Below are 11423 nucleotides of genomic sequence, written 5' to 3'. Positions count from 1 at the left end.
GCCAGTAGGATTGCCAGGTTTAGCAAATAAAAATACAGGATGCCTACTTAAATCTGAATTTCAGATTAACAAGGAATACTATTTTTAGTGTGATTATACCTCGTCAATATTTTGGACATACTTACACTAAAATATATACAGTCCTTGTTTATCTGAATTTATTTGGGCATCCTGTTTTTTTTATCTGGTAATCCTATTGACTGGCCACAGTAAGGTGCCCCTGTAGAATGATTAAATAAAACCCACTAGGTTGCAGCCTCCCCCCTCACCCCCATACCTACAAGTTGAACCATAAATCAAGAGAGGTAATTTCCTTGGAGGTTAGAATGGCCTCTAGGTGAGCAATACTAGACTGTAATCTGATTGAAGAGATAATGGCTAAAGATACACGTTTCACTTATGTAATTTTTAAAAAGAGGGCTGATAGAAAAACTTATGACAGTCAAAGGTTTTGATCAGCAAAGAAAGCATAGAAAAATGAGAAAACTTGAACAGGCACTACTCAGGAAGTGGGGTAAGTGTGCACTGACCTCTAAAACAAATATACCAATCTCTCCAGGGAACAAATACTCTAGTCCATGTTGGGGATGGACCATTAAAGCAATCATGACAAACGATACTATGCATTTGAATTGTCTAACTCACTCACCTTGTCTTGATTCTATGGTACAAATAATCTTCTGATTATAATTTGGCTTCCCGTGAAGATCTGCCCACAGGAAAGAATTTGCTATTTTTAAATCAAATCTGCGTGAGCAATTATGTTTGTCTTTGTAAATTAATAAATTGGCATTCTGGTTTATACATCAGTCTCTTGTCAATGTCCTTAGCATGAATCCACATTCCCATCATCAATCGACTCTACAACATTTAGAACATTGAGTTTATGAACATGCAAAACTGAAGACCAGATCCCAAGCTATGGTTAGTGCTACACTGTCCGGATTCTTGCCAAAGAACCTTCCTCTCCTGGCAACTCTCACATCACCCTGGGAGCCTACCATTTAACAACAAATACATTATAAACAGCAATAAACAGCTATTATTAAGCAGACTAAATGCAAGTAGATCATTTACATGAGATCTTATATATGATAATATCATATGTAATAACTTGATGGATCCAGAAATTAACACCTAGACTTCCTAATTTCTTGAACTTTTTGTTTAAAAAACCTACGAATTTTAGACTTAGTCAAAAGCATTATGCTTAAAATTTGTTGTCCTAGGAATAATAGCTACTTTTAATTCTATAAAAATGATACATATCCTATCTAAATTATGACAAATCCCACATGCATAGGAATTGATATATAGCTACATGAACATATATGTTTTAATCTAGTTTCATATACTCTGATAATCACAGAAACTGAATCTGAATTATGACCAAGTTTGGTCATTAGTATTAATGAGCTATTCAGATTTACCTGTATGTGTGCATGAGTACTTTCATTATAACCCACCCACACAGATACATAAGCAGGGCCCACTTTTCACTGTAATGAATTTCTAGATAATGTGTTATAAATGGTATCATCATAAAGTGGATTCTGTCTTTCCAGGTTATAATTGAAGGTTTGCTTCTGACAAAGGACTCACCTTCAAATAATCATTGCTACAACTAACCATGTCATAAAAGAAGAAACACCTCAAAATAAGCCTCTTCAAAAATTAAGACAATGAACTTCATTTATTCATGTAATAAATAGTTATAAAGACCTTTAGGCTAGGTGTGCAGTGGCTCATGCCTATAATCTTAGCATTCTGGGAGGCCGAGGCAGGAGGATTAATTGAGGCCAGGAGTTCAAGACCAGCCTAAGCAAGAGCAAGACCCTCTCTCTACAAAAAAATAGAAAAATTAGCTGGGTGCGGTGGTGCACACCTGTCGTCCCAGCTATTCAGGAGGCTGAGGCAGGAGAACTGCTTAAGACCAGAGTTTGAGGTTGCAGTGAGCTATGATGACGCCACTACACTCTACCCTGGGTGACAAAGTGAGACTCTGTCTCGAAAATTAAAAAAAAAAAAAAGACGTTTATGTTTTAGACATCTATGCTCTCTGTCCTATAATTTGTGCATAAATGTTCTGTGCAATTTATTTTATAAGGGTCCTCAATATACATGTATCACAAGACATAGAAAACCCAAGTCTATCACACATTTTACTAAAATAAGTAACCTAGGTCTAATAAGCATTAAACGTTTAACAATTGTGTTTGCCTTCTTAGAATTTTGAAAGGATCTTATAGGGTCTTCTTGACATGAGGCTCTAAAATGCTGCCCAAGGAAGTTTGTAGTAAAGCCTCCTTTTGTTTTTCATAAACTTCCTTGAACACCAAACATGGCACCCAAACCCTTCAGCATGTCTGGTAAAGAAAGATTTCTTTAGGAGCTAGGCCACACAGCTTTGAAGACTGGAGGAGCTGCTTTCACTGCAAGAAAGAATTGGGTCACTGCCAGACCCCTGCTGGGCCTCACATCTCTCAGAATCTACAGCCTGTGAAGTCTTTCAGTAGGGTCATATTTCCCACAAACTGCCTCTGAGCCTTACACCTTAGAGGCAGCTGCAGTCTGGCTTTATACACCCCACTGGAGCAAGACACACCTAAGAATCACACTACTACCCCACCACCAATCACTCTGCAGAGCACAGGTGAGAAAATGCATTGGTCCTGCTATTGCCTGGATCCTTTCACACCAAGCAACATAAGGAACACCAACAAAACAGCAGCTCCTGCCTCCAGTCCCAAATACAGCTAAATTTGGAGAGACCCAAGAGCCCCCTATGTATCAGAAGACTATCAGGACTAACCATCTAGCCAAACTTGTGATGAGCCAAACCCACCATGCCTCACTCACATCCTGTTTTCCTCTGTCATCACCCAACATGTAAGCACTCAGTTCAACTTACTTGCTATTATGTGACTGTGGGCTAGTCACTTAAACTCTGTGCCTGTCTTCTCATCTGTAAAATGAAGGCTCTACTTCATAAGGTTGTTATGAGGATTAAATGGTATAATCCATGCAAAGCACTGTTAAATTATTACTGTTATTATTATTATTGTTCATCTCCTGTAACTGTATTCCCATATTGCTCTGTGCTTCTTCTCCCTGGACTTGACCTCCACTTCTATCTTCACTCCCAGGTGCTTCTGCTGTGCCTCCTGGAACACCATTCCAATGACTAACAAACTCTTCTACCATCCTCGAACTCATCCTTGAATATTCACTGACATTCCTAGCTTTCCCATGAGATGGAGCTTCCCTTATAGCCCTTTCCAGTGAAAGTGATTTATACCCACACACAGTATATACTGCAGAGGAGGTGAAGTGTGTATCCTCTTCCAGCCATACTGCAACTTCCAGACCATTCCTCCTTTACCCTGAGGTAAAAACCCTCAATCCTGGCCGGGCACGGTGGCTCACGCCTGTAGTCCTAGCACTCTGGGAGGCCAAGGCGGGAGGATTGCTTGAGCTCAGGAGTTCGAGACCAGCCTCAGCAAGAGCGAGACCCCCGTCTCTACTATAAATAGAAGCAAATTGGCCAAACAACTAAAAATAGAAAAAATCAGCCAGACATGGTGGCGCATGCCTGTAGTCCCAGCTACCCGGGAGGCTGAGGCAGGAGGATCGCTTGAGCCCAGGAGTTTGAGGTTGCTGTGAGCTAGGCTGACACCACGGCACTCGCCCCAAGCAAGAGAGTGAGACTCTGTCTCAAAAAAAAAAAAAAATGAAAAAAAAAAAAAACCCTCCATCCTTCTTCCTCTGAGTTTCATGACATTTGGTTACATCTTGACTCCACCTACTTGTTGTCCTCTACTCAGTCATTAAAGATCCTGGCATTTGGTTCACAGCCTTTCCTCTCCTTCCCCCTGCAAGAGCTGTTAAGCGCTGCAAGAGAAAATCACACAGATGAACAGATTAATACCACTATGAATTCGTGGTGGCTGACCTCAAGTGGACCTTCAGTATTTGGGGGATTCCTGTCATGTTTTCAGCTCACTCTCTCACTCTCCCCAATGATACTTCCCAAGATTCTCCATTCTCCCCAAAATTTCAACTCCTCAGCAGCCCCAAATAACTCATCTCCTAAAGATAAGATGGAAGTCTTCAGATGAGAAACCAACCTCCTATTACCAAACTATAAATATATTCACAGCCATCTTTTCCTACTGTCAAAAGATATCCCTCTTCCAATCTAGATCTAATTCCTCCATGTGTGTTTCAGATCTCATTCATCTATGGGTCTCCTCAATAACCTTATTCAACCTATTATTACCTCTCTCCTATATTTCCAACTTCTCCCTCTCTATTGGCTCCTTCCTCTCAGCTTTTCCAAAGGAAATGCATGAATATTCTCACATTATATAACATTCAAACAACACAGAATTATAATGACAGTAACAATAGCTAACGTTTATTGAGTACTTACCTGTGCCAAGCATTGTTGCAACAGGAATATTCATGCATCTTCTTTGAAAAAGCTTCAGGTATCAACTCATTTAATTTTCAGAGTGACTTATGAAGCAGATACTATTATTTCCATTTTAAGGATTAAGAAACTGAGGAAAAAGGAGGATAAGTAACTTGCCCAAGATTACCCAAATATTCACACCAGAATCTGGATTTGAACCCAAGTAGTTACAACATTGTGCTCTATAAATCACAACACTTAAAGTCCCCCTGCCCCTACCCTATCTTGCCCCACCCAACCATGCCCTCCTTCCCCTCCTCAGCTCTTTTCTTCTCTCCCCATACATAAAAACTGGCGATAGTTTTGTGTATGTACACTTCCGAAAGTTTTTTGTGCGTTTACATAAATATTGTACATGCATGCTTTTTATATTTGTACATATTTATGGGGTACATGTGATATGTTACATGCATAGAATGTGTAATGATAAAGTCAAGGTATTTTGGTTATCCATCACATCAAATATTTATCATTTCTATGTGTTGGGAGCATTTCAAGTCCTCTCTTCTAGCCTTTTTGAAATACACAATATATTGTTAATTATAGTCACTCTATTCTGCTATCGAACATTAGGACTTTTTCCTTCTATCTAACTGTATGCTTGTACCTATTAACCAACCTCTCTTCATTCCCACCCACACACACACCCTTCCCAGACTCTGGTATCTATCATTCTACTCTCCACCTCCATGAGATCAATTTTTTAGCTCCCACATATGAGACCATGTGATATGTGTCTTTACAGACCTGGCTTATTTCACTTAACATAATGACCTCCAGTTCTATTGATGTAGCTGCAAATGACATGATTTCATTCATTTTTATGGCCAAATAGTATTAAATTGTGTATATATACAAAAATTTTTTTCATTTATCTGTTGATGGATACTTAGGTTGATTCCATATCTTTGCTATTATGAATAGTGCTCCAATAAACATGGGGGTGCACCTATCTTTTTGATATACTGATTTCTTTTCCTTTGGATAAATATCCAGCAGTAGGGTTGCTGGATAATATGGTAACTCTACTTTTAGTTTTTTGAGAAATCTCCATACTGTTTTCCAAAATGGCTGTACTAATTTACATTCCCACCAACAGTGTATAAGGGTTCCCATTTCTCCACATCCTCACCAGCATCTGTTATTTTTTGTCATATTGATAATAGCCATTATAACTGGGGTAAGATGATATCTCATTGTGGTTTTGATGTGTATTTCCCGGATGATTAGGGATGTTGACCATTTTTTCATATACCTGTTGGCCATTTGTATGTCTTACTTAGAGAAATGTCTATTTGTGTCCTTTGCCTACTTTTTAATGGAACTATTTGGTCTTTTTTGTTGTTGCGCTGTTTGAGTTTCTTATAGATTCTGGATATTAGTCCTTTGTCAGATGAATAGTTTGCAAATATTTTCTTCCATTTAAAATGTTGACTCTTCACTCTGCTGATTGTGTCCTTTGCTGTGCAGAAGCTTTTTAGTTTAATATAGCCCCCTTTGTCTATTTTTTGTTTTGCTGCTTGGACTTTTAAGGTCTTAGCCATAAAATCTTTGCCTAGACCAATATCCTGAAGCATTTCTCCTATGTTTTATTCTAGTAGTTTTATAGTTTGTGCTTACATTTAAGTCTTTAATGCATCCTGAGTAGATTTTTGCATATGGTGATGGAAAGGGCTCCAGGTTCATTCTTCTGCATATGAATATCCAATTTTCCCAGCACCATTAATTGAAGAGGGTGTCCTTTTTCCAATGTATGTTCTTGGTGGCTTTGTTGAAAATCAGTTGGCTATAAATATGTGGATTTGTTTCTGAGTTCTCTGTTCTGTTCCATTAGTCTATATGTCTGTTTTTATACCAATACTGTGGTGTTTTGGTTACTATAGCCTCATAATATATTTTGAAGTCAGGTAGTGTGGTGCTTCTACTTTGTTGTTTTTGCTCAGGATTGCTTTAGCTATCTGGGCTCTTTTTTGGTTCTATACTAATTTTAGGATTGTTTTTTCTATTTCTGTGAAAAATGATATTGATATTTTGATCGGGGTTACATTGAAATCTGTAGATTGCTTTGAGTAATATGGTCATTTTAATGATGTTAATTCTTTTGATCCATGAGCACGGGATGTCTTTCCATTTGTTTGTGTCCTCTTCAATTTCTTTCATCAAAGTTTTGTAGTTCTCCTTGCAGAGCTCTTTCACCTCCTTGGATAAATTTATTCCTAGGTATTTTATTTTTTGTAGTTATTGTAAATGGGGTTGTCTTCTTAATTCTTTATCAGCTAGTTCATTATTGCTGTACAGAAATGCTACTGATTTTTGTGTGTTGGTTTTGTATCCTGCAACTTTACTGAATTTATCAGATCTAAGAGTTTTTTGGTGGAGTCTTCAGGTTCTTCTAGATATAAGATCATGTCGTCTGCAAAGAAGGACAATTTGACTTCCTCTTTTCCAATTTAGATGCCTTTTATTTCTTTCTCTTGCCTGATTTCGCTAGCTAGGACTTTCAGTATTATATTGACTGGTGAAAGTGGGCATCCTTGTCTTGTTCCAGTTCTTAGAGGAAAGGCTTTCAGCTTTTCCTCACTCAGTATGATGTTAGCTCTGGGTTTGTCATATATGGCCTTTACTATGTTGAGGTATGTTCCTTCTATGCCTATTTTGTTGAGAGTTTTTATCATGAAGGGATGTTGAATTTCATCAATCGCTTTTTCTGCATCTATTGAGATGATCATAATATGGTTTTTATCCTTCATTGTATTTATGTGATACATCACATGTATTAATTTGTGTATGTTGAATCATCCTTGCATTCCTGGGATAAATCCCATTTGATTATGATATATTATCTTTTTGATGTGCTGTTGGATTTGGTTTGCTAGTACTTTGTTGAGTATTTTTGGCTTTATGTTCATCAGGGATATTGGCTTGTGGTTTTCTTTTTATTTGATGCATTCTTGCTTGGTTTTGGTATCAGGGTAATGCTGGCCTTGTAGAATGAGTTAGGGGAAATTCTCTCCTCTTCAATGTATTGGAATAGTTTGAGAATTGCTGTTAGTTCTTCTGTGTATGTTTGGTAGAATTTGGCAGTGAAGCCATCTGGTCCTGGATTTTTCTTTTTTGGGAGACATTTTATTACTCATTCAATGTCATTACTCATTATTGGTCTGTTCCGGCTTTCTATATCTTCCGATTTAATCTTGGTAGGTTGTATCTAACCAGGAATTCATCCATTTCCTCTAGGTTTTCCAGTTTAGTAATGTGTAGTTGTTCATAATAGTCTCTGATGATCTTTTGTATTTCTGTGATATCGGTTGTTACGTCTCCTTTTTTGTATTTGATTTTATTTATTTGAGTCTTCTCTCTTTTTTTCTAGGTTAGTCTAGCTAGCAGTTTATCAACTTTCTTTATCTTTTGCAACAGCCAACTTTTAATTTTGTTGATCCTTTCTATTTTTTTTTTAGCCTCTATTTTGCTTAGTTCTGCTCCAATCTTTATTATTTCTTTTCTTCTACTAATATTGGGTGTTTAGTCTTGCTTTTCTAGTTCTGTGAGGTGTATCATTAGATTGTTTATTTGAAATATATTTTTTTCTTTTTTGATGTAGGCATTTGTTGCTATAACTTTCCCCTTAACACTATGTTTGCTCTATCCCATAGGTTTTGGTATATTGTGTTTCAATTTTTGTTTCAAGACATTTTTTTATTTTCTCCTTAATTTCTTCATTGACCCAATGGTCATTGAGGAGTAGGTTGTTTAATTTCCATGTATTTGTACAGTTTCCAAAATTCTTCTTATTATTGATTTTTACTTTTATTACATTGTGGTCTGAGAAGATATTTGATATGATTTTGATTTTTGAAAATTTGTTGAGACCTGTTTTGTGTTCCAACATATGGTCTATCCTAGAGAATGTTGCATGTACTGATGAGAAGAATATGTACTCTGTAGCTGTTAGATGAAATGTTCTGTAAATGTCTGTTAGGTCCATTTAGCCTAAAGTATAGTTTAACACATTGACTGCCACACTGGAAAAATTTTTTTTTTCCTTGGGGCAACAATGTTTTATTATGAAAATAAAATAAAAACTTCGAAAACAAAACAATCCTTTCTAATAAAAAAATGTTATTTTTTACTGTTTTCTTTGTGTGACTTACATGCAACTTGAAAAATAGTTCACACAGCTCCCAAGGTGGAGATGTGTGAGTTATATATGTTTCATGAGGCCCTGGGCTCAAAACTAGTGTAAGTTAAATACAACTCATATGGAAGTTAATGTGTTAAATGCAATATTTCCTTGTTAATTTTCTGTCTAGATGATCTGTCTAATGTAGAGAGTGGGTGTTGAAGTCACCATTATGACATTGGAGTCTATCTCTCCCTTTAGATCTAATTATATTTTCTTTATATATCTGGGTGCTTCAGTGTTGGGTGCGTGTATGTTTAGAATTGTTATGTCCTCTTGCTGAACTGATCCCCCTATCATTATATAGTAATCTTCTTTGTCTCTTTCTACTGTCTTTAACTTAAAATCTGTTTTATCCAATATCAATGTATCTACTCATACTTGCTTTTGGTTTCTGTTTGAATGGAATATCTTTTTCAATCCCTTTACTTTCATTCTATATGCATCTTTATAGGTGAGATGAGTTTCTTATAGTCAGTATAAACAGGCAGTTGCCAGGATATGGACAACCTAACTTACAGCATTCTGTACTTAGGAATGTGCTCCCCATAAGGATAATTTATAAATTAATAATTTGGGAACTATTTTCTTCCATGCATGTAAACAAACTTGCATGGCGTAAGCAGTTCATTTGCATAGCATCTTTATGCTAGTGGCTAGTCTCATTATTTATACAGTTGCTTGTGAAACATCATTTTCTCTTAACTTTTTTATTCAATTTTTTGGGTCTGTGTATACCTTCATGACCATGTCTCCAAACCAAAAGTCCACTGCAAGTCCAGGTGAGCCTGCAGTGAAGAGAAACGTGATTACAGTGGAAATGAAAGTAGAAATAATTAAGTGTTCAGAGAAAGGCCAAATGCCATCATTCAGTGGGAAAGCATTAGGCTTCAGTTGCTCAACTGTCTGAACAATTATAAGGATAAAGTGAGAATAATGGAATGTATGAAAGGCAGTGCTCCAAAGAAAGCATCAATTATTACTAGGCAGTATAGTGGATTAATTATTGAGATGGAAAGGTTATTATTGATTTGGTTAGAAAATCAAAAGAAGTGTATTAGCTTAGTGCTGATGCAACATTAAATGTTAACCTTTAATATGTTATTTTGAAATTTCTCCTATCTAAACTTTTTGTATGAGTTTGTTTTTATATTCTGTTTGTTTGAATTAAAAGAAAGAGCATGATAGTTTCTGTAACTTATTATTACAGAATAGAGTTATTATTATTGTATTACATTGTATTATTATTATTATCACATATGAGCCAGTATAGCATTGTTATTAATATTGCCATATATGCACTATTCATCAGGGATCCAAGTTTCACACAAATCTGACCTAAAGATATTCTCAGGAACACATCTTGTCCATAATCTGGGGATTGCCTATAGCTGGTTTATTTTTTTTTAAATCTATTTAGCCCATCTATATCTTGTGAGTGGAAAGTTTAATCTGTTTTCATTTAAGATTATTATTGATACGTGAGATCTTATTCCTGTCATTTTATTAATTGATTTCTGGTTGTTCTATATATCTTTTGTCCCTTTCTTACTCTCTTGTTAATCATTGTGGTTTGGTGGTTTCCTGTAGTGGTAACATTTGAGTCTTCTTTCTTCCTCATTTGTACATTTTCTCTGCGAGTGGGTTTTATACTTTCATGTGTTTTCATGATGATAGATATTATCCTTTTACTTATAGGTTCAGGACTTCCTTAAGTATTTCTTTTAGGGATGGTCTAGTGGTGATAAACTCCCTCAGCTTTTGCTTGTCTGGGAAACACTTTATTTCTTTTTCATTTATAAAGGATACCTTTGCTAGGTATAGTACCCTTGTCTGAAAGAGTTTTGTTGTCTTTCAGCACTTTGAATATATCATGCCATTCTCTCCTGGCCTGTAAGATTTCTGTTGAGAAATCTGCTGTTAGTCTGATATGAAGGTTTTTTGTTTGTTTGTTTGTTTTGAGACAGCGTCTTGTTCTATTTCCAGGGCTAGAGTGCCATGGCGTCAGCCTAGCTCACAGCAACCTCAAACTCCTGGGCTCAAGTGATCCTCCTCCCTCAACCTCCCGAGTAGCTGGGACTACAGGCATGTGCCACCACGCCTGGCTGATTTTTTCTAATTTTAGCTGTCTGGCTAATTTCTATTTTTTTTTTTTTTTTTGGTAGAGAAGGGGGTCTCACTCTTGCCGAGGCTGGTCTTGAACTCCTGACCTCAAGCGATCCTCCAGCCTCAGCCTCCCAGAGTGCTAGGATTACAGACGTAAGCCACCAGGCCCAGCCTCTGATGGGAAGTTTTTAGCTATTTCATTAAATAGGTTTTCTATCCCTTTCATTTTCTCTTCACCTTCTGTGACACTGAAAACTCAAATATTTGGTTGCTTTATGGTGTCCCATATGTCACATAGTCTTTGTCCATTCTGTTAAATTCTTTCTTCTTTATTTTTGTATGACTGGGTTATTTCAAAAGACACGTCTTCGTATTCTGAAATTCTTTCTTCTGCTTGATCTAGTCTATTGTTGAAGCTTTCAAATGTATTTTGTATTTCACTCAATGAGTTCTCCAGTTCCAGAATTTCTGTTTGGTTCTTTTTCATGATATCTATTTCATTGGTAAATTTTTCATTTATGTTCTGAATTGTTTTTCTGATTTCTTTGTGTGTTGATCTGAGTTCTCTTGTATGTGACTTAGCTTCTCTAATATCATTTTTCTGAATTCATTTTCTGGGATTTCATAAATTTCTTTTTGATTAGAATTTGTTGCTAGAGAATT

The sequence above is a fragment of the Propithecus coquereli genome, unplaced genomic scaffold, assembly GCF_000956105.1.
Source record: "Propithecus coquereli isolate 6110/MARCELLA unplaced genomic scaffold, Pcoq_1.0 Scaffold786, whole genome shotgun sequence".
Lineage (NCBI taxonomy): Eukaryota > Metazoa > Chordata > Mammalia > Primates > Indriidae > Propithecus > Propithecus coquereli.
Note: the sequence above shows the minus strand (reverse complement) of the source record.